The sequence below is a fragment of the Rhyacophila brunnea genome, unplaced genomic scaffold, assembly GCF_057557595.1.
Source record: "Rhyacophila brunnea isolate RB1 unplaced genomic scaffold, BYU_Rbru_1.0 scaffold_5, whole genome shotgun sequence".
NCBI lineage: Eukaryota > Metazoa > Arthropoda > Insecta > Trichoptera > Rhyacophilidae > Rhyacophila > Rhyacophila brunnea.
This window is the reverse complement of record NW_028233170.1, coordinates 11,884,691-11,908,133: the sequence shown is the minus strand read 5'-3', so window position 1 is coordinate 11,908,133 and position 23,443 is coordinate 11,884,691. Positions and strand designations below refer to the sequence as shown.

Genomic DNA, 23,443 nt, shown 5'->3' with positions numbered 1-23,443 from the left:
AAATTTTAATATAATCGATAAATAAATTAATGATTTGTGATTTTGTTTAAAATTTATTTATTCAGATGCATTAATATTTCCCTAAGTAGTTTTTACCCACAAAACTTATATTATTTTGAGACAACCCTACATCAACCAGTCAATGCTCACGATGAGTCATTTCTTGGAATCACTGTTCCAATATTGATATGCCTATCAGTTATATCTTGATATCGTAGAAGTAGAAGCTTTTTTTTTTTGGATTATTAATAACCATGTCCTTGCTTTTTCGTACAAGGTGGTTGTTAGTAATTGTGAACAATCACGAACGCCCAGGCTTTAAGAAAAACACATAAATGTTTTTGTCATGACCGGGAATCGAACCCAGAACTCTCGGGTGGAAGGCCAGCGCCTTACCTACTGCACCACGAGGCTGTTTTGCTAAATAATCAAAATACCTAGGTACGTGACAAAAATAAAAAAATATAGTAAATCAAATAAAAATATTAAAATTATAATTGCTTTGCCATAAGTAATGACTTTATTTTCTTAAATAATTAAATATTTTATTTGATTATTGTAAAAAGTCCTTCTGAAAATAGTAAACAAATAATATGTTCAAAACTTTTTGACATAATTTTATATTTACATATAATTACACTCCATAACCTATATTGTTGAGAAGCCCTGACTTATATTAATTTATATATTCGTAGCGTCATTATTAGTATGTACCAATTAGCTTTCTATTTTATGAGTAAACAATAAACACTATTATTCTTCCTAAATTTATTCAGATATCTATTATCAATATCACGCGGTTTATTGTCCAATTAAGATAGTAACAGATCAATGTCCATGCTCCCGATTTCGCTTAGCTTTTTTTATCAATTCATTTTCAATAAAAAGTTAGCTTTAATTCAAACCTTCTTCAAATAATACTGCATCCGGACTTCTCTTCGTACTCGTAAATATACACACTCTTTTGGTCTGATTTATTATATCATTCTAACTTATTGTCATAAATTATTGTTATGTGAATATTATGATATAAAACTGTGATAATAAATGAACAATATTATTAATTAATATCTTTTTATTATTCGCATCCAATAACCTAAAATTGGTATGGCAAGTGTTAACGGTGAATTTACATTCTTTAAAAATAGGAAGAATTCTAAAAATAAAATGACATAATAAATATTATAAACTACTTTGTTTTATTTTAAAGCACATCATTGTTACAAATAAAAGGGAATTAAAAGTCTAAATAAATAAGAATGATTACATTATATATGTTCGTATGTTCTCGTAAATCTTCAAGTTTTTCAATCATTTTTTTTTAAATGTCTAAGGGCGCATTGCAGAACCATCCGTCTTAACTAAAATGCTCTTTGCTCGAAATACTATGCAGAATCACTAATGTTGTAGTCATGTAGTCCGTCTTAGTTAATGCGATGTCTTTACCTACCATAAGCACCTAGTAGAAAAATACGAAGCTTGCAATTTGAGATATTTTTTTTAATAATATACAATTTCAACCGTATTATTTAATAAATATGTAATCTGAAAACATTAAAAAGAAAAATATTTTTGAAGATAAACTTGCAATTGTAAAAATGTGAATCTATTGAATTGGACCCTATTTAATTCATACTTACATTTATTTATTTTTATGGTCATATTTATTATTAAAATTAAGTTTAATAAGTTTTCTAAGTAACGCCTGAGTGTGTTTCCCAAACTTTCGACATCTGTGTACCCCTTATATAATTTTCGTTACACTGAGTAGCCCTCGTCAAAAAAATGCATATACTTTAATAACAATTAAAAATATTTATTTTTCTCTTTTTAATAATAATAAATAATCATAAACGAAAAATAAAATTCATTCATAATGAGATATAAATAAAAGTTATATTATAATCAATGAGAAGGATGAGATTGTTAATGTTCAGATGACAGATCATCGTAATTTAGTTCCTTGGTTATTAATTTTAATCTGAGATGCCGTTCCACACCCAAATGCCTGTTCCTTTTTTTGACTGTTGCTGAAATAGAAATATGAAGTTGGAAAAGGAAAGATGTATTTGAGGACTTTCTCTATTAAAACTGGATAACACATGTTGTATTTGCAACCGGAATGATGTTAAAGTACATTCCTTATATTTATTTTTCAAGAACCGTCTGAAGCTAATTCCAATAATTGCTCTTCTTCCACATGCGATAAACCTGCTAGTATGAATGTTGTATTGATGTCGTAGAAATGTTTGTTGCACCAGGCGCAGTCAAAGCCTGGTGTAGCGCGTACCCCCACCGAACACTTCCCGTACCCCGGGGCGGTACGGGTACCACACTTTGGGAAACACTGGAAGAGATTTTTGACTAATTCATAGTTTTATTATTTTTTATATTTACTTTAAATATTCTATACAGTTAATTCTTGTTTATATAGTATTTAATACAATAAAAGAAGGTAAAAACCACACTATAAGTGAAGGACCAGACATAAAAAGGAATTTGGATTATTTTGAATATGTAAAGTGTGTATTTTACATTGGTGAAAGCGAATCGTGTATAAAGTTGCTAAAATAAGAAACCAGGTTCATAAAAAATGGCTCAAAACTTAAATCAGTTTGAATTAAAATTCCATCAAGTACCCTCGGTCGATAGTATTAATTATCTTAATATAATATATTATTGTCAACATAAAGCTTCTACCCTATCCACTATAATGATGTAGGCGTATGTACTTAAATTCATTGAGATCCCCAAACAATTGATCTGCTTTCAGTTTTTATATCTTGAACTTTTAATTTGTAATTTATATAATATATAAATAAATAAATTCAATATGTTCAAAAGTTGGAGCATTTAAATATAAAAGTATTTAAAATAATTTTAAAGATCTAAATCAAATTGGTACACTTCTTATGACAGTCGAAATTACAATATCCCATGCTGTTTTCAATACTTTCAATCAGACTTTTTGCCAGATCAGAGATAGGTGTATTACAACTTTTCAGCTCCGTGATTGTACATGTTTCTAGTATTTCTATATCGTGACACAGCTCTCTTTTAGTGGGAATTTTAGCGAATGCAGTTTCAGGATGTTTCATAAGAAAATATTTTTGTACTGAGCTGCCTTCAATACATTTTCGAAACGATATCCCATTCCGTTCGAAGCACTGTGGTCCTCCTTCCTTCATAAAACCTGAAAAAAGAACGATAACTTTCTTTATACGTGCTCCTGATATTGGTTTATTTTGATGACACTCATCATGACAATAATATTGAATAAAATAGTATAAGCCATTTGACGTTTTTTTCGTCATCATAACCGAGTGATTTCAAACAACATAATATTATTGTAATCATTCGATATTTAATACAATTTACAGTTAATTTAAATTTAAGAAACATTTATTCCATATAACTAAATAAAAATTACTAAAAAGAAAATATTGTGAATTTGAATACATATTTTTATTTTCTAGAAACATCGAGTCTGTTGCGATCTGTTTTGACTTTACTTTTAGAAATATTTATCTATACTTATATTTTACCCATTTTAAATTAATTTCATATAATCATAATCATAATAGATAAATCATCATAATAGCCTGAAAAACTTAACAAAACAAATGTTTGTAAACAACTTACTTGTGATTCTTGTATGGTCATTGAAGCAGAAAAACTTTGAAAAATGTTCAACGATGTCAACAAAACTCATGCTGATATCAATTTCTTCTTTTGATAGACACGGTTCAGTGGTATTAATAAAACCAATGAGACAGTTTTTAAGAATATCTATTTTAGGACAAAGTCTGTAAAAAATAATAATATATTACACAACAATTAAGTACAACAGTTTTAATACACTTTGTTTCCGGATACTCATTAGCAAGCCGTAACTGTGACCGTTGCAGATACAGTAATCAGTATAGACGACCAATAATCAATTTGCGAGCCTAGTAAATAATTACTTCGCATCTAGCGTTGGTTACAATATCTGAAACGGTCACAGTTACGGCTCACTAATGAGTACCCGGCTTTACATGTACTTTTAATTTAAAAAATATCTCTAAATAAAATATTAGTCGTTCAATTTGTCATAAAACTGTGTAAATTGTGCATAATTAATGATTTCATAATGTAAATAAAAAAAATATAAAAATATCGGTCAAAATGTATGGATATTTTTTGACAACCTTGTGCGTAACGCATAAATACATAACAAAAGAAATCAGTAAGAAAGGAGGCAGACAAAAGTAATGTATGTGATAGTAAGAGGCCACGGATTTAATGAAATGGCAATGTGCTGAACATATAGCTCAAAGTTTAACTAACTGCCGGATAATGTAGTCATATATATATATTTTTTTAGCACTACAATAGGCCACGTGGCACTGTTGATAGCAGTAAAACAATCACAGAAACGTTTGATAAATTAAATATTATATTATGTATTATAGCATCAGCGAGAATCAAAGGAAATCGCTCAAATGAGAATTAAGAGTCTTATGTATCTGACTACGAGAGCCTTCCCAATGTTTATATCATGAAAATGTATAAAAAGTCACATGGCCTCCATAAAACCCGGTACCTACTTCGACGAAATTGTATACTCGAATTCATTCACATAATTTGCATGTACTGAAATAAATTGCAATTCAGTATAGTAATGAATCATTTTGTCATATTACAAAATAATAGATAATATTATCCAATGATAACAACAAAAATATAAACATCTTCTCTCTCTTGAAAATATAAAATGTTTTAAATATCTAATAGCCACTTTAACTTCACAATATTGACACAATATGTTACTTAGTCATGTAATGTACATATGTATACATATATTTTTAGATTTCCCATATTCTTATCGACTATTAAGTCTACTAAGTTTATGAATAAAAAGAGTTTTGAAACGATCATAATGTATTGCAGTATATGAGCATAGTTTAATTATGTATGCTAAATATAGAACTTATATTACGTATTCAAGTGTGCATTTAAATTTTCCATTTGATCACTCCCAAGGTTCTCCTCCAAATACTGGAGATTGGTATTTTCATAAAAGCATCTCTTCACATCGTCCAAGGCTTTCTGCAAAAAAAATATGCACAATAATTCCGTTAGTACCTATTGGTTTGGTTTTTAATGAAAAATCACAAAATCTTTGGATCTAATAGTATTATATCACACAAATAATTTGAGAGTACTTATAATGTAAATAATAAATTTATTAACTGATATAATTAGATGCTAAATATTATTTGTTTAAAAAATTTGTTATATTATTGTTATAGAATTGCTTCAAATAAACAAACTCCAGTAATAGCATGGTATGTTGTTTATTAACTTATTTGATATATACAAATATCAATGACGTATGACATCAATTTAGAAACAATATGTAGAGAGTTATTAAGATAACAAGTATTGAAAATAATTAAGAAAGCAAATTATATAATATAATAAAAGTTATTAAGAAATAAGTATACAATATTAGCGGTGCATCCGTAATGCGAATGCCCAAGGCTAGTTGATATGCATGCGTTACATTAATTAGGTACTATGATTTGAAATTAAATATTCGATAGATATGAGTGATAAGACATTTAATACATAGGTATAGATTGGTATGTCATTATATATTTCATAACATTATAATAATTAATATTAAGGGCTAAAAATGAATGAATAATATTGTTTTTGTGACAAGAAATCTTGATTTTAATGAATCTATAGGTAGACTTATTATATCCCTAAAATTGGAAGCTTTTCACAAAATTATTTTATTTTTAAAATGTCAATAAAAAATTTTACCATTAAAATTTTTAGGTTTAGTATTTTTTTGTCACTGGGTTTTTTGTCACTTATCAATAAATATGAGAAAATTTCATTCAAAGTTTGTCAATTGACAGACAAATTCAACAGATTTTCGAGAAATTATTATATACAATATTTTAAACACATAATATTATTAGTTTGATTATCTTATTATTTCTCATATGATTTTAGTGAAAATATATGGAAATGTTACATGTTAGAAATAAGCGTGAAAAGGTACCATTTTTCAAAGTATTTATATATAGTGTCATATGTAGCACCCACGGTGGCCTAGTTGGTAAAGTCATGATCAGTGAGTGTAATCCTGTGGATAGGCATAATAAAAACATGCATTTTATTTGAAATATGTATTCGAACCAATGCAAGACTCCAGTCGATTGTGCAAATGACTAATAACCAATTCTTGTTAAATGTATGTTATTATAGCCTCCACTGTAATTAGGAAGATGTGCTCCGCATGGGAATGGAAATGATAATTTATTTTAAATATGTACGGTTTCTTCAATACAGTGACGAGCGAAGCCATAGCAAATACCATACATCATATAATATAAGTATTATTTCTCTGTTTATGGAATTAGCATCGATCGACTTATCATAAAATAAAGTATTATCATACAATTTCGAATTTCCCAAGGACTCATGGAATTATTCGAAAAAAGAATGTGTGTGGATTTAATGAAAGTTAAAGTACTGTGTTTATAAGTCAAGATCGTATTTATTACAATAATTGTCGATATATTCAATTTTACCTTAGGCAGATCTTTTCCATCCTTATTATCCAACTTGTTACATCTCAGCAAAAAATTGTCAGCCAATACAAGAAGGGGGCTATCTCTCACTACCACTGTTGCATTAGACACTAAAATATTTGTAAAAAAAATACACTTAGGAAACAATATTGATGCTTTGTGATTGGTCCAGGGACCAGCAATATACCGCCTTATCTTTTGGCACTTTTCAGTGACCTATTTAGTAGATTTATGGTCGAGCCCAGGTGGTACATAAAATTCAAACATTAGGAGTTTAGGGTTTGTTAGGGGATCTAAACCTGAAGAATCTGTAAACATTATAAGAAAAATATCTATCCCATTAAGGTGAATACTCCAACTACCAGCGGTACCTAGCGATAAAATACGAAGCTTGCAATTTGTGCTTTTTTTTGATAATTTACAATTTGAAGTATATTACTAATGAATATTTACGTATCTAAAAACATTAAAACTAAAAATATTTTTTATAAAAACTAGATATTTTTAAAAATAAATATCAATAATATTATTAAAACTATGTGCTGGTCCAAAACCTTTACAGTAGGTACATTGGAGAAAACTTAATAAACTAAATTTTAATAATAAATATGACCTTAAAATAATAAAATGGAATCTTTAAACGAGTTCACATTTTATGACGTTTTTATAATTGTAAGTTATTCTTTGACTTAAAAAAATAGAATAAAAAAAAATACTCACACGTAAATATTAAAAAAAAGACAATGGATAATTTTCCCCTCATTTTTGTATACTTGGTTTCCTTATTGTCACTTTCAAAATACTCTTAATATCATCAAAGATGTACAGATTCAACAAGTGTGTACACTGAACTAAAATATACTGACAACAGTCAACTATTGCAGTTATATATAAAGCATGGTCTCTTCTCAATTACCAATCATTCAGATGATGTTGCATTGAGCTTATAAGACAGTGTTATTCCTGATGCAGGGTTATTCCAACTGGTAAAACTATTCTTTATAACAAAAAACTGTCGTTCCGGCGAGATTTTTCGAAATATGTAATAAAATTTGAAGAAGATTTAATAAAATAATAAAAATACCATACAGATCGACGAGGTAGGCTGTGGAAATTCAACGAAATGGTGCACAGATTTCCAGTCATACTTATTTGTTTCCATTTATCTGGAAGAATACAAATTGCATATGTTCGTTAGTTTTTACAATTCAAAAAACCCTCTCTAAATCAAACTATAATAGATAAAGATATTATTATATCTATAAAATATCTAAAATATTTTATTGATAAGATTTTTTATTTTTTACGGTTTTGTTTTGTCGAATCTTCACTGCCTACCTCCACTATATTATAGTTTGGCTTAAGCAGAGTCTATTTGAATTTTAAAATCTATTCAACAAAATCTGCATTTTGTATTCTTAGTTCAATAAAAATAAATAAATATTCCTGAAAAAGTTTAGTGTCTTCACAGCCTACCTCCACCCTTTGCCACTGATACCTACGTATTTTTCATCCCTTAATTATTGAAAGTCGCAAATATTAACACAATTATCGTAGAATCACTTTGGATTCGACGAAAATTCAGCATGATTGGTATCTTGCAGACTATTTATTTCTTAAAACACATTTTAGCCGAAGCACGTACATCTTCCACTAAGTAAAACATACTATTTTAATATATATTATTTTTCTGACGTACAGTTGAACGACAAAAATCAACACATAAGAACGCGGCATACTGCCTAAATCAGGTGCAATTGTTCTTGCATAAACGTTGAAATAGTGTATAAAGAAATTAATGATTTGTCATTTTATTTAAAATTAATTTATTCAGATGTCATAATATTTCCTTAAGTAATTTTACACACAATTTTTTTATTGTTTTGTGACAACCCTGCATCAATCATTCAATGCTCACGATGAGTAATTTCTTCGGAATCACTTATCCAATTGATATGCCCACCCTTTATAGTTAGATGTCGGTAGGGGTCAAGTAATTCAAACAAATATATTTTGACTTTATGTATGTAGCCCCTTCTAGAGGTCGATTACACTTTTAATTTTGAAAATTTTGAGATTTCCAATAAAAAAGCGGGTACTATCAGTTAAGTCAATTTATTTGATAAGAAATGGTACATGTTATAAAGAATATTATATTTATACAAAATTATATTAATTTCTGCTAAATAATAAAAATACCTAGGCACGTGATAATAATAAACAAATATGTGGGATTCGATGTAGGTTACCACAGGGGGGGTCGTCGAGATGTTGTAGGTCATGGTGTTGAGGATGATGATGAAGAAGTCGAAGATTGATGCAGGAGCGAGTTTTATTTGCGGCGTAATAGTTGGTACAATATTATGATACAGTAGTTATGAAACGGGTCCGAAGTCCGCATCTCGGTATAATGAGATGTTGTGCGGAACCATACGGAGAATGAGATTCTAACAGCACGGAAACTTATATTCGAGTGACAATTTGATGAATTATTATTTTCAATTTATACAATCAAAATAATATCTAAACAACATAATTTAGTAAATAATTATTTGAACGAGTCAGCGAATAAATTGTCAATGGACATACGATTAGCTGAGGATTTATATTTGCACATATATACTTTGATATCACAAAAAAATAGATGTTTAATTTGTAATGATCTCTACAAATATATTTATTCAAATAGAAATAGTAATGTTATAATTGCTTCGCCATAAATAATGACTTTATTTTCTTAAATTAATATTTTCATTGAATTATTGTAAACAACAGTTATTTCCGTAAAATGTTAATCAAGCAGCGTTATCATCCACCTGAAAATAGTAAACAAATAAAATATTAAAAACCTTTTGACATAATAAGGGAGTGAGTGCTGGGTCAAACAAAAAAAATGAGAAGAAACCGGACATCAAAAATGAGGGTCGTGAAAACTAGATTGCGATAATTACATTATGTAGAAAGAGATACAGTATTATTCCTTATAATTTCTCGACTATTTTCGAGATTAGAATATTCTTGATTTCAATAATATTTGATTCCCGATAATTCTCTAAAAATCTTTATTTGATGTATTTATTATGGGAGCAACATTTTGTGAAAAAAACGTCCAGTGCGTAAAGTGCTGGTCTTTCATCCGGGGGCTCCGAATTTGATTCCGGTGAGGTCACAACATATTATATGAGTATGTGATTTTCTCTAAGCCTTGGTGTTTGTGATTGTTACACTCATATTACTGATTTCACTACCGTTTCACTGTTTTTATTGTATTGTTATATGTATTTATAATAACTAATAGTTACAATAATAGGTAATAATAATTAAATTAAAAACTTAATAAATATTAAATATATACACAATATATACGAAATGCATTATTAATAATCTCAGTATATTTTTTATTGATAATACGTAATTTAATAAAATATATGCAGTGTTTCAATAAAAATAATAACATTATTCAATATTTAATAGATAACATACCACCTTGTGGAAAAAATTAAAATAAATGATTAAATACTTAGGCAATCATTTTTTTATCAAAATTTGTAATCTTATTATAATAATATTATAATATTCTGATTCTGGCTATTGACCTTAGATTTTAAAAACTGTTGACTTGGGATAGAATAGTCTCATTTTTATCATAAAAATCCGCCACACGACAACATGAAACAATGATATAAGAGCAGGGAACTCAGAAATAAAAATGGGAACTGAATGACCTAACGGGTAAGGGGAAGCAGGCAACCGATCTCGAGTAAGGAAGAATATTGGATACATTTAAACACGTGTCAAGAATACGTCATACGTCGAATACTAACAACTACTCTCGGTTAATGCATTGACGCTTATTTAATATTGGTGACTATAATGCGTAGTTCATTTTCGTATGACACTCACACATGCGTCAAAACCCTTCGTCAAAATTTACTGTATTGATAATATAATCGGAATTCTACTTATTTTCTGTTCTGTGTATAAGAGCAACATACGCGCTAACGTAATAATGTACATATATGGAAGAACGGGATGATGCTTTGAGTCTGAAAAATGTCTTAGCCCAGTCCTTGTTTTAAATTTTTTTTTATAGGCAGTACAATTTTAAAAACATATATAAATCTAAAGTTATATAAAATAGTATATGCATACCTTAATACAATAATCCATGCCATTTTCTAGAGTTATAAACAGATTTTTTGCAAAATCATCGGATATTGCTTTACTGCAAGTCTTCAAATCTGTCATTACACAGTTTTTTAGTATTTGTATATTAGAACATAGTACATCCGCTGTAGTTGGCTTAGTGAAATCAGTTGTGGCGTGATCAACGAAAACATATCTTTCTACTAAACTGTGCCTGATACAATTTGTAATCGAGGTTCTTTTCTCTTGGAAACATTGTGGCCCGTCTTCGGCCATAAAATCTAAAAACAAACAGAAATATGTACATAATAGTAGATATATTTATTTTATATTTTAATTATATTGTAATATGTTCTGAAATTGATTTCTGTAGTATGCTTTCTTCTCTTTTACTGTTTGTATCTCCAAAGCTCTATATAGAAAAATTCCAATTCTGTTAATGTCAGGAATCCTTCAAAGTTTGCGCCAGAAATATCCTACGACTAATTTCTTGAATCTTGGCTTGCAGTTCACTAGATTTTTTATGAATCCTTCTTTGATGATACTCATTATGGGCAGTGTAAAATTGAATAGAGACAATGTCTTAAAACGTTGATTTATATAATGTTTTAAATTACTCCTCATAGCACCTAAGTGGTGAAAATTAATCGCACCATCTATATATCAGCCTGACTTTTTAGTTTTTTAATATGAATGCATTTTTTTTTTTTTTTTACAAATATGTATAAAATATAAGAATTATAATGTTAATACTATCGACCGAAGGTACGAGTACTTGATGAAATTTGTAGTTTAAACTCTAATGGATTTAAGTTTTGTACTATTCCATTTGAGTCGTTTTTTGTAACCCGGGTTTTGACGATTTGTACGCTTATCAATTATATTATTAGTGATACGGTAGGGGTTTTTTACAAACACTTCAACTATTCATAATTTGTTTGTTGTATTTTTTATTGTGATCCTTGACTTCATAGGTAGTTGATAAAGTTTTTACCTACTTTATTGTATTAATTTATTATTAATGTTAGATTATGTTATAATTAATTCAGTGTGTATTTGCCTTTTGGTGAGTACACACAGTACCTGAAGATGCCGAAAGGCGAAACCCGGGTCGCAAAAAACGACTCAAATGCAATAGTATAAAACTTATATCTATTAGAATATGAGCGTTATGTTTTAAATCAACAGTAAATCAGTTGAAAACATATAGTTTTCAATGTTTAACTGGATAATTTTTTATAGTGAATAAAATTAAAAATACATAAATAACTTATACAACTTACTTTTAACTCTTTCATAATTATTGTAGCAGGAATAATTGGAAAATATGTAAAGTATGTCAACAAGAGCCTTACTCGTATCATATTCATCTTGTGATAAACACGGTTTAGTGGCATTGTGAAAACCAATAAGACAATTTTTCAGGACCTCTAATTTAGGACAAACTCTGTAAAATAATAACAAATTATCTATTAATAATTATAGTTATTACACTAGGTAAGGAAAATAAAGTTAAGTTTTTTTCTTAGCGCTGATATTATTATAATAGATACTTTTATTTATACTAAGATAGAGAGATTTTTTCCGATCAAAATCTAAGCATAACTTTTTTAGCTTTCCTTCCAGACAAAATTAACTTTGGAAATTTTGTAATCTCAGCCACGTATGCCAATTATGACCAAAATTATCGCCGACTAAAGAAGAATGATAATTATTGTCTGTCCACAATATGTTTTTCGGTCAGAGGCATGTTGGAAGATTTTTAACTTTCTTTTCGAAACATCGTTCCTGTTCTATTAGCTCTTTCAAATAAAATAAATATGCCATTTTTCTCTGCTGCTCCAAATCGCAGTTGAAATTATGGGACATTTTGTATCGTTATGGTTAAGGTTAAACAATACCTTAGCCTACGCGTGCGTAATATGGGTGCCATAGGTTCCCCACCACTGTACTAAGATATTATTATTAGGCTTGGATTTAGGAGTGTCTGAATCTAACTCGGAAAAAAAATAATCTTGTTCGGAATAATTTTTGTCTAGGTCGTTTTATAATAATATGTATGTTTCTAAATTTATTCTATAATATATATTATTATAATAATAAAAAAGTAATAAAATGCGAATTACGTGTCCATATATGCATTAAGTTTTTCCATAAAATCGCTTTCGAAGTTACTTTCCACGGATTGGAGATCGGTATTTTCATAAAAGCATTGTCTCGTATCAATCAAAGCTTTCTGTAAAAAAAAAATATATATATGTATATATATATAGGAAATTCCATAGTATTTTCTTTTGTTTAGTTTTATAATAAAATCAATAATTACTTACTACATATTATATTGAAATGAATGGCCCAACCAAACCCAGTCAAAATCTGACGTATCGTGAATGTCTAAGAAGCAGTTTACCCATGACTGAAGTCCAAAAAAGTGAATCAGGTAGAGACGACATGGTTATTCTATTACATGCTATGGGTTGTAAAAATAAATTGAGATATGTAATATGAAATATATTATAAATGACTTTAGTCTAGGCTTGCCAAATATATGCTCTGATTTAGTTCGGTTATTTAGACATATTCTTGTAAAAATTGTGTAAAGGTGCTTTTCAAGAAAATATATTGTGAATTTATGGTGTGGAGTGTAACTTCGACCACACACGAAAGAAATTTTTTAATAATAAATACGGAACTGTTAAACATAATATATGTTAATGACAACGAAGACTTTTATTGGCTTAATTTACCTTGACCAGATGGTTCCCATTCTTGATTCCGTGCTTGTTGCATTGCATCAAAAATAAACCACTCATAACGTCAAAGGGGTCCGACTCCCTTGTCGCGTGATAACTAAATCCCCATGTACCAGACACTAAAATCGTTAAAAAAAATACTGTAATCCACCATTATAATAAATATATACTACAATAGCCGGTGATATAGTACTACCACATCCCAGTAGCGAAAGGTGGAGGTAGACTATTAAGATCCGCCATAAATAGTGCACATTAAACTTTGTTAGTCATACGTATTTGTTTCTATTGAACTATGACTATAATTTACAGATAATGTTGGTTAGTTTTTAAAAGACAAGTAAATCCTACCTAAACCAAAACATAATAGTATTGGTATACTTTGGGCGATAGGACAAAATTGTGCACACTTTTACATTCATATTTATTTGTTTTTGTTGGATTAAGAATACATATTACACATATTATTGGGTAATTTTCTTTAAATTCATTATGCCATGCCTAAACCAAGCTATAATAGATACAAATATTACTCTATCTATAAAATTTTTAAAGTTATGTATGATTTAACTGCATAATTGTCTATATTTTATAAATATAGATTAGTATTTTTTGACTATTATTTACTATGGCTAGAATTGTGCAGCGTTTCATTGAATTTTAAAAACTAACCAACACTATCTACATAATATTGTATTCTTAGTTCAATGAAAACAAAAACGTTTGACTGACAAAGTTTAGTGTGCACTATTTATCTTAAAAGCCTACCTCCATCCTTCGCCCCTGCCACATCTGTAGTGCTTTCCAGTGAAGATTTGGTAATCGATAGATACCGACGGAATATTCGAGCGATAAATACAAAAATAGAATACTCACTAATACAATATGTTATAAAACAAAAGAGTACAGGAAATTTTCCTTCCATCTTCCACTACTTGTTTTCCTTTTTAGTCACTTTTAAATTAGACTGAATAACAACAGGGACGAATAATTTCGTCTACTTTGCACGTCTAATCAAAATAAACTGGTAACACTGAATCGCAGTATTATAATATATACCTACGGTATACTCTCCTTTGATTTGATATGTACCAGCGACAGTAAGTCAATCATGGTACAATATGCTCGTTTTCCAATTATCAATCTATGTGATGATGCGGCATCGAAACGGCCAGGGTTACCTATAACATAAAATTTAAAGTATTGTACGAGTCGTTACACGATTTTGGAGAAAATCGTACCTTAGATAATTACAAACCAGAGTGTTGGAGCGGACCCTTTTTTGAGTTGCTCCGGGACTTAATACTTGCTTCAGTTCCACTCCAGGGTCTGCTTCGCTCCGGGTAAAATGTTTTAATAAGTACCTACTCGTATTAAAATGTTATAAATGGTTATTATTATATTTAAAACAATGGTTATTATTCGTTTCTTTCATTATTAATTTTATTTCACAAAATCCGGCAGCAAATCGTCTTTCACTATCTACCTTTTCTGTCAAAAAAAATCAGGTCAGTTTTGCCGTATAATTCCAGTGTTGGAAAGTGTCAAATATAATATTTTCATTGGATTTTGAGACGAAAATTTAATAATAAAAAAACATCCGGAGCAGTGGAGCACTACACATTTTTGGTGCTCCGGGTGAAACCCCATTATTCCATTACCTCATTCTCTTGCCCCGAATTCTACTCCAACGCTCTGTTACAAACTATTTCAACTCCATCAACATCAGTATATCATGCATTTAATTTCAGTAACTGATAAGTCATATGGTCAAAACTTAATAAATAAAAATACAAAATATACTATGTAATGTAATATTAATTTTACTGAAACTTGAAAATATCCCTCTACTGATAGGCAGAGCTTCCAGTGGTTGGACGGTGTCAACAAAGGTTCTAGGCTGAAGGACACTGAACCAGGTTAGGGGGAGATGAAGAAAGTTCCTAGAGGAGGCCAGAGTCGTTAGGCCACTTACAAAGTATCCTTAGTAACTTCAAAATGACTGCTGAATCTTTTGAAAATATTATATTACTATCAATAAATGTTTTTAAAATCTTACCACTAGTTTATAATTTGGTCCTTTTTATTTTTGTATTAATGTTAAATAAACGAATTTAGTATTATATAAATATATATATATACGTATATAATAAATATATATAAGGATATCCAAAATGTATTGTCATAATAATTATATTATTTTGGTTAAATGACTTTTTCGTAGCATCCCTGTAGATATCTGCATATGACTCATTCTTTGTAATCACTGTTTCAATTAATATAACAAATAAAATTTGAACCTTAGTAATTTTATAACTTAACAGTACAGGAAATAGTTAATTGATATAGGTACATCAATTTTTCAATATATTTAATAACCTGTTTGAGATGCTGATATCACCATCCCGAGGAATTCCTAGAAAGCAGAGTAATACAGAACATAACAGGAAAATACTCCAAAAATTAAGCTATTTTTGTTAATTCTACTTTAATTGAGTTATTTACGTTTCAAAGCCATTATAATAGAATTCTACCATGTAAATGCCAGTTCAATTAATATTTATATTACTCGAAATTGAATTTTGTTCATCTTAAGTACTTATATTACAGATCAAAAATAAAAATATTTTACCATTTTATAATTCACGAAAAAAAACAACAGGCACTAAAATAGATAATAAAAAAGGGAATTCACAACCGCGGTTTGACGTTGAGCTAAAATATTTTACTGTCACAGATAGTCGAGCATCTTGGCCGCGAAACCATGTGACATTGAATCCAGTGCGCATAAATTAATGTAAATATTTACTAAAATTATATTGTGTAGGAACGTTTGGCTAAAATACCTATAGCCTTAAAGAACGCGATAGTACAACACTGGTTTTGACATTGTGTGCGTATATGTTTTTATAATACGTAATCGTATGTATGTGTTGTATGCGTTAAATATTTCAAAAGACTGTCTGGCTTTTTTATTGTATGAATGCCGTAGCTGGTTACATATTATTAGTATCATAGCTACCTGTCCGTCTGCTTGGGAAAGTGGACAATCAATAAAATTTATAATGCATACCTACAGACAGATGTCATTGGTATTTAAAATAAATGTTATGTAAATACATTAAATAGGCAATTATTATTTTTTATGTAGGTGGAGTTAAAAGCTAGGCGTTTATACACAATTTTTATTATAAATCAAAAATATAAAAAAATTGCAATTATTCAATTATTGTATACCTACACATCTCACACGTACTAATATATTTCACATAACAAACCACAGTGAAAAATAAAATCATTTCTAGTTGAACAAGAATTATAAAATTAAAATATTATTATCAAGGTAAAGAAAATAGAGAAGTTTTGTATATACAAATCATAATATCCAATGTATATTGTATACACTGAGAAGTTATTATTATTTAGATAAGCCCGTACATATTCCTGAAAATTCGATAACACATTTTACATGGATTGGATGGTTTTATCGAAGAATACCACGAAAATTATGCTTTTCATAACATTAATGATCTCTATGAGATTAATGTAGTTGTAGATTGATAACATACATAGGACCTAATCTTCGAACAATTGATTCCCCCCCCCCCGTGTTTTCTGAAACATATTAAAAACTCTCATCAGTTTATACATTAAAGCAGGGGGGGGGGCAAACTTTTTGGATGGAGGGCCAAATTCAAGAATTCAAAATGAGCGGCGGGCCGCAAGTAAAATACCATTTTTAGATATGTGTCGCTGACTTTCAAAACCCGTTATAACACTTTTTCATTATGTTGAGAAAATCAACAAAAACTTTTTGAACTACTTAAAAAGGTTTTTGAATGTTTCAGTAGTGTTATAGCGGGATTTGATAGACACATTGATTTTGATTCATAAATGACAGTTAATCGTAGCGGCTTTTGAAAGAGGCGATTTTTCATGTAGAGATTTAAATAACGAATCCAACGATATATAATATATCTTAATTATTTCAAAAAAGTGTTATAGCGGGTTTTGAAACTCAGCGACACATGTATACACTATTTTATTATCACGAAAAATAAACATTACAAACAAATTGATGAGAAGAATGAAACTGTTGTACATTTTTTAACATTTTTTCAAATTCAGGTGTTAATTTTGTAGTTGATATTCTCAAAACTGCTTGTAAATGGGCATCGGAGATATTTGATCGTAAAGAATTTTTATTGAGGTTCATGATCGAAAATTTTTGTTCACATATTATATAGGTTGATCAAAAAATAACGAACATTTTTCTTGCATAATCTTTGAGTTGGTCGAATTTGTCTGAATTAAGGGCATTGTAAAATTTGGAGATTTCTTCACGACGATGCAATTTTCTTATATCAGTGTCACGCTGCAGATCAACAATTTTAAGTTGTAGCTCTGTAGGTACACTATCAATATCAAAATGGATCGCGTAATATTGCTAAACAAATTTTGATCTATTGTCAATATTTTTTAAAAAATTATAAAAAAGTTATTCGTAATCAGAAATACAATTAATGATGGAGGGCCACAAAAAAATACCCGGCGGGCCGCAGTTTCCCCCCCCCCCCCCCCTCCTGCATTAAAGGTTTACCCATAAATTATATCCCTAAAGAGGACGCTTCAGAAAGGTATGCAATATGCATGGCACAGCAACTAGTTTCCAATAAGTACTACTGCGACCATCTCGGAAAATAGGGATCGATTAACAATTATGAATTACTAATTAAAATATGAGATAAACAGTGTCTTGGTTTTATAATTCAATAAATTCAAATATTAAACTATGTTTTTTTGGTGTTCTTCAACTGTTATTAAAAACATTTTTCAATATTTTCAGTCGTCAATGAAATATAGTTGAGAAGCTAATAATTACAAGATAAAAAGAAATTTTTATATACTTACAACGTTTTTAAATTTTCTGTTTAATAATTATGCTCAATATGCTCAAACTTGTACTTGATATGAAGTAAATATAAAACAAACAAGCAAACAAATATAGAATACTGAAATGTTATTTTGACATTTCATTTTGGTTTCCATAGTAACATACGTATATATTAATAATTTAGTTGCTAGGACCACTCCCTTGGCAACCAATAATATTGTTTTACTTTTTACGGATTATTTTGAAATAACTTTGCATGAAAAACAGAATTAACTGAAAATGAATTCAATTCTGCTTAAAGATGGCTAAAGGTATTAAAAGAATGCTTTGTCATCGTGTTCTGATATATTCTAAAAGTTTCAAATGTCTAACTAGTCGGGAAGTTAGTTAAAAATCGATTGCAAGATTTGTACAGGACAAAAAATCATCGGACAAACAAGAATATGAGCTAATAAAAACGTTGTAAAAATATTGATGGCGATTGTTACACATAGTATTACAATCGATATCAATATACGTCAATATATATATATATATATATAAATACAAGTCAGTGTTGGTTTTTGGCATGTGTTATATTCACACTGCATAATCCTCTATTTTAGGTAAACTATTTCCAGGTCAAAGGGTTATTTTCACCTACTATGGCTGAACTATATTTATAAATGCGAATATTGTCGAAAAAATCTTATAGATAGTCGGTCCATTGTCACCAAATCGCCTTTGTTTTGTTATCGACAAATGACAGACAGAAACTGTTTGAAACCCATAGAAAATTGCCTTTCTTTCAATGAAATATAAAAGAATCAAAGCGAAAGCAATCGCCCTGAAAAGAAAGCGACAATTAAAATAGATATCGCTTAATATCATTTTTCAATAACAGTGGCGATCAGTTTTATTAAGAGGGTTGAGACAATATTCACAGATGCTGAATTCTTATTGAGTCTCTAAAAATTACTGAGTATCGGTTATTATCAAAGGTAGAAGATAGAGCCTTCGTTTTTTTAGGTTTTTTGGGTAAATTTTTAGGTTTAGTATTTTTTGGTCACTGGGTTAAATATAGTTTTTAAATATTTTTAAGTATCGGCTATTATCAAAGGTAGAAGATAGAGCCTTCATTACTTCCCTTAATAAGATATCTGAAGCAAATGTCAGTATGTCACATTTCCCAGTTGCTATGCTACAAATAAACAATGTTATTTTGACATTTGAAATATTCAGTGAAAATTGGTGACAGAGGCAAATTTATGTTTTAATAGAAATTCATATTATATTTTAACATGTATATTTAAAGATAGTTATTGTAAGAAAGAACTTGGTTCAATGAAACTAATTTTATTTCTATTAAATACTTCATTATCAAACTTTTAGAATTTCTATTGTACTATTATTAATAAATATATTTGTTATTTCTGAGATTAGAATTAGAATTTATTCGTTTTCTTTTTAATTTAATCTTATTTATTATAAATATATAAAAAATCTGTGGGTATCATAAAAATAACAATTTTAATTTTAAAATTGATTTCGTAAGAGGGTACCTCATTCAGATTAAAACAGCTTTAATTATGTTTTCAAGTCATACTTCTTTAGGCAGGGTTGGGAAATCAGATTAGATTTTTTTTTGGCGTGTGACATGTAGTAACACATAATTTATTTTTTCACACGAATAAAAACACACTCGATTGGATCCGAACCACCGATTGTTCGGTTATCAGCCGAATGCACCACCTTTACGCGTAATATTATAGTTTAGAATTGTTCCGTTGCCTAGACAACGAATTTATTATTGTCGGCCATTTGCAATTCCTTACGTAAACAAACGATTAAACGTTATAGTGGCAGTTGTTACTTTAAAAATATAAACAACGATAAATAATTATATAATTTAGTAATATAAGTTAAGATTTATAGAAATAAACCAACGGCGCTTCAATAGGCAGTTTTTTTATTTTACGTGTGTAAATTAATAATATAATTAAGAGCTAGTCGAAGAATCTAGGTTATCACTTTTGTTTACAAGTTTTGTTTTTGTTTTGTTACGCCAAATAAGTATAACTTCTAATGCGCGTATATAAGTACACACACCGTTTTTTTTAAAATATGAAATTGCCTTTATGGTATTGAGCATGGGTCATAAAAATTAAAAATCAATACGTAATGGACGGTACTTAGGACGACTATTTCCGTTCTAAAAGAAATAAATGCGAAAGACCAGTTTTCTAAGATAAAATATATCCAAAGAGTTAAGATTTTGTCCACATCACAAAAAAGGAAAATAATAATTTGGAGAGGCTCATCGTGAGCGGAAATATCAAAAATCGATAAGGATGACAAGGGTCGCGAGGGTCAAGTAATGGACGATGTAGGACTCTCAATACCTTCAGCTATGCGGATGGCGAAGTGCAAAGATTGTTGTTGAGATATATTATTATAATTCAGGGCTTGAAATGGACCGGAACTAATCATAACACAGCTCCGGTTCGTGGAAAATAAATAATTTGCAATCAAGTTTGTGAATTATTATTAAGAAAATATTTGATACATTTATATTACATATTTTTTTTATTAAAGTTTCATACGAAATTCATGGTATGCGTATAGCAGAAAATCGAATGTGTTTTTATATTTTTATAAAATTATCGAGTACTCTATTACCGAGTGAAATTTTCCATTTTGAACGCTGAATTAATTGTTAAATTTTCAAAAAGTCACTTTTCCCAATTAAATGGAATAGAAAACTAAGAAAAATAATTATTAAGGAAATGCTAAATAATATAATAAATGGATATAGTTTAAATATGTTTGTTTTATCTATTAATGAAGTAGAGAAAGAGGAAAAGCGTACTTCTTATTTGAAAGTTCAATTCAACTTGGCTCCCTAATTTAAGTTTGGTAGTTGCGTCTCAATAGTCCCCAGACTCAATTGTCTACGTCGTAAGGTCTGCGCCCCGCCAAACGGCTACGAACGATAATGGAACCAGTCAGTTATGTATACCCCCCATAACAATACCATATATGTACATGCCCTAGCCTCCATTCTTAAGATCACAATAGTTTAAGCTAATTCCAGAAATTATTATTATTAAGCATTCATAATGAAAGCGGAAACTTTGCTCCATCGGGGTAGCAGGTTATCTGAATAATACTTTACAGTTTGTATACAACGGAAATTCAGAAAGCCTTCTTGAACTAGTTAGTAAAGCTTTTTTAAATATATAAATAAGTTATATAATAATTCGTAATGATTATTTTTGCATAGATATTGTATACTTACAAATAAAAGCTCTTGCGCTACGTTGGAAAGACATTTTAAATGGGAAGTAAATAGACAGGTCTTTTCAGAGAAACAGGTATTTTTGAGTATCCGTTCCTTTCAAATTTTAAAGTGCAAACAGCTATAAGGAAACTGTTATATTAAAACTATCGGCCGTCGGTTCTTGATGGAATTTGAATTTAAATTATGGTGGATATAAATATATAATACCTATATAAATAATAATAACAATAAACTTGGCCTGTACTGTCAACTGGACTGAACAGAACGGTGACAAAACAGAACAATGACAAAACAGAACAGCCAGAGGAAAAATAAAACATTAATTATTAAATAGTTTTAAAACTTCAGTTTATAAACGAAATATATATAAATATTTAATATGTATACATTAATCACTGCATATTGGCAATTCGGCGTAAATACCTTAATTTATCTGGTTGATTTTGATAATGATGCACTGTTCCACAGAATTATTTCGTTGTACTTAGTCACTCAAGCATTTTGAGCATATTACATTGATTAAGACAAGATATACCTAGCTTGTCGGCAACACCGAGTTGAGTGAGTTATTGAGGCTTTTCAGTGATTAGGAATGCAGAAATTATATAATTTGGCTTTTTTAACGGCGTATTGAATACCTGTGTTTATAGATAGTAGATACGACAATTTCAATATTAAATGTTATATTTTTGATTATTTGATTATTGAAAGATAATAGTTCTATTTATCGCTGTTCTGTTTTGTCATGTTCTGTTTTGTCACCGTTCTGTTTATTCATGGAACGATGTTTACTTTTTTAAACACTGACATTTTGGGACGGTGATTGATGCATTCATTATGTCGATTATGGATTATATCAATTTTAATTTTTTATTAGTAGGTAACTATATTTATTGTCATTTCTAATAGGTACGTTAAATGTATTATATTCCCAATACAACGCGTAGAGCCATTGTTTCACAGTAATGACGATCATACACTGAATATAAAATTAGTAATTTTGAATCGACTTAACTATTAGGTACTGATTTTTACAAAAATTTCAACTATTCATAAGTGAAAAATAAGATTTTTACCTCCTATTATTGTAATAATTTATTATATAAGCGATAACTAAGTGTATTTATTGTCATAGTGCATTTACTATTAATTGGTGAAAACCGAAATCCATTGGAATATAAAACATTAGGTTTTGTTATTTATTTTTTATTTAGATAAAACAAATATTTAACTACGCTTTTCACAATTTCATATCAATTTTTTTTTTTTGATAATTACCGCCAGGACAATAAAATTTCCCCTCATGTCCTTATGATACGGTTGACAGTAAGTATAGGAACGGTTACTAGTTAATTTTGTTTACAGTATATTTAGAACATTCTTCATAATATTTGAACATTTTCTAACCGGTGACATGTAAATTGTACGTAAAACATTTTACCGTAGCATAGTTCGCCGTGAGCTTTCTATCGGAAAAAGATGACCGTATACCACAGGGTCTCCAATTTTATTAGATTAAATATTAATTCTATTTTCATTTTAACATTATAGATTCAACATTATAGATTCAACATTAATTCGATTTTCATAGCCGATTTAGGAAAAATTCATGAATTCAAGAATGAAAACTTAACCTTACCTAATCTAACCTAACCTAACTTACCATAACCTATCTTAACCTAACAAATAATCCAGTATATCGGCAATGCCCGCTGGCTTCATGTAAACCGGACAAGAACCGTGTTTTATTTAGAAATGAATTTTAACTCAGTACTATATA

The 23,443-nt window shown here is 29.1% G+C and overlaps 1 protein-coding gene and 2 long non-coding RNA genes across 3 annotated transcripts in view; 1 reads left to right on the top strand and 2 right to left on the bottom strand.

The window, feature by feature from the left end:
• Positions 1–23,443, top strand: part of loaf (low-density lipoprotein receptor domain containing lost and found) — a 402,792-nt gene that overhangs the window by 319,105 nt on the left and 60,244 nt on the right. The gene's annotated exons all lie outside the window — the stretch shown is intronic.
• Positions 2,588–7,446, bottom strand: LOC147066050 (uncharacterized). The gene is made up of 5 exons (XR_015071636.1): positions 7,311–7,446; positions 6,591–6,700; positions 4,982–5,091; positions 3,643–3,806; positions 2,588–3,193 (listed from the first exon to the last, which is right to left on the bottom strand). It is a non-coding gene; the product is annotated as an uncharacterized LOC147066050 (long non-coding RNA).
• Positions 9,272–14,529, bottom strand: LOC147066049 (uncharacterized). Its single transcript, XR_015071623.1, has 6 exons — positions 14,366–14,529; positions 13,484–13,608; positions 12,863–12,972; positions 12,020–12,183; positions 10,743–11,017; positions 9,272–9,406 (listed from the first exon to the last, which is right to left on the bottom strand). It is a non-coding gene; the product is annotated as an uncharacterized LOC147066049 (long non-coding RNA).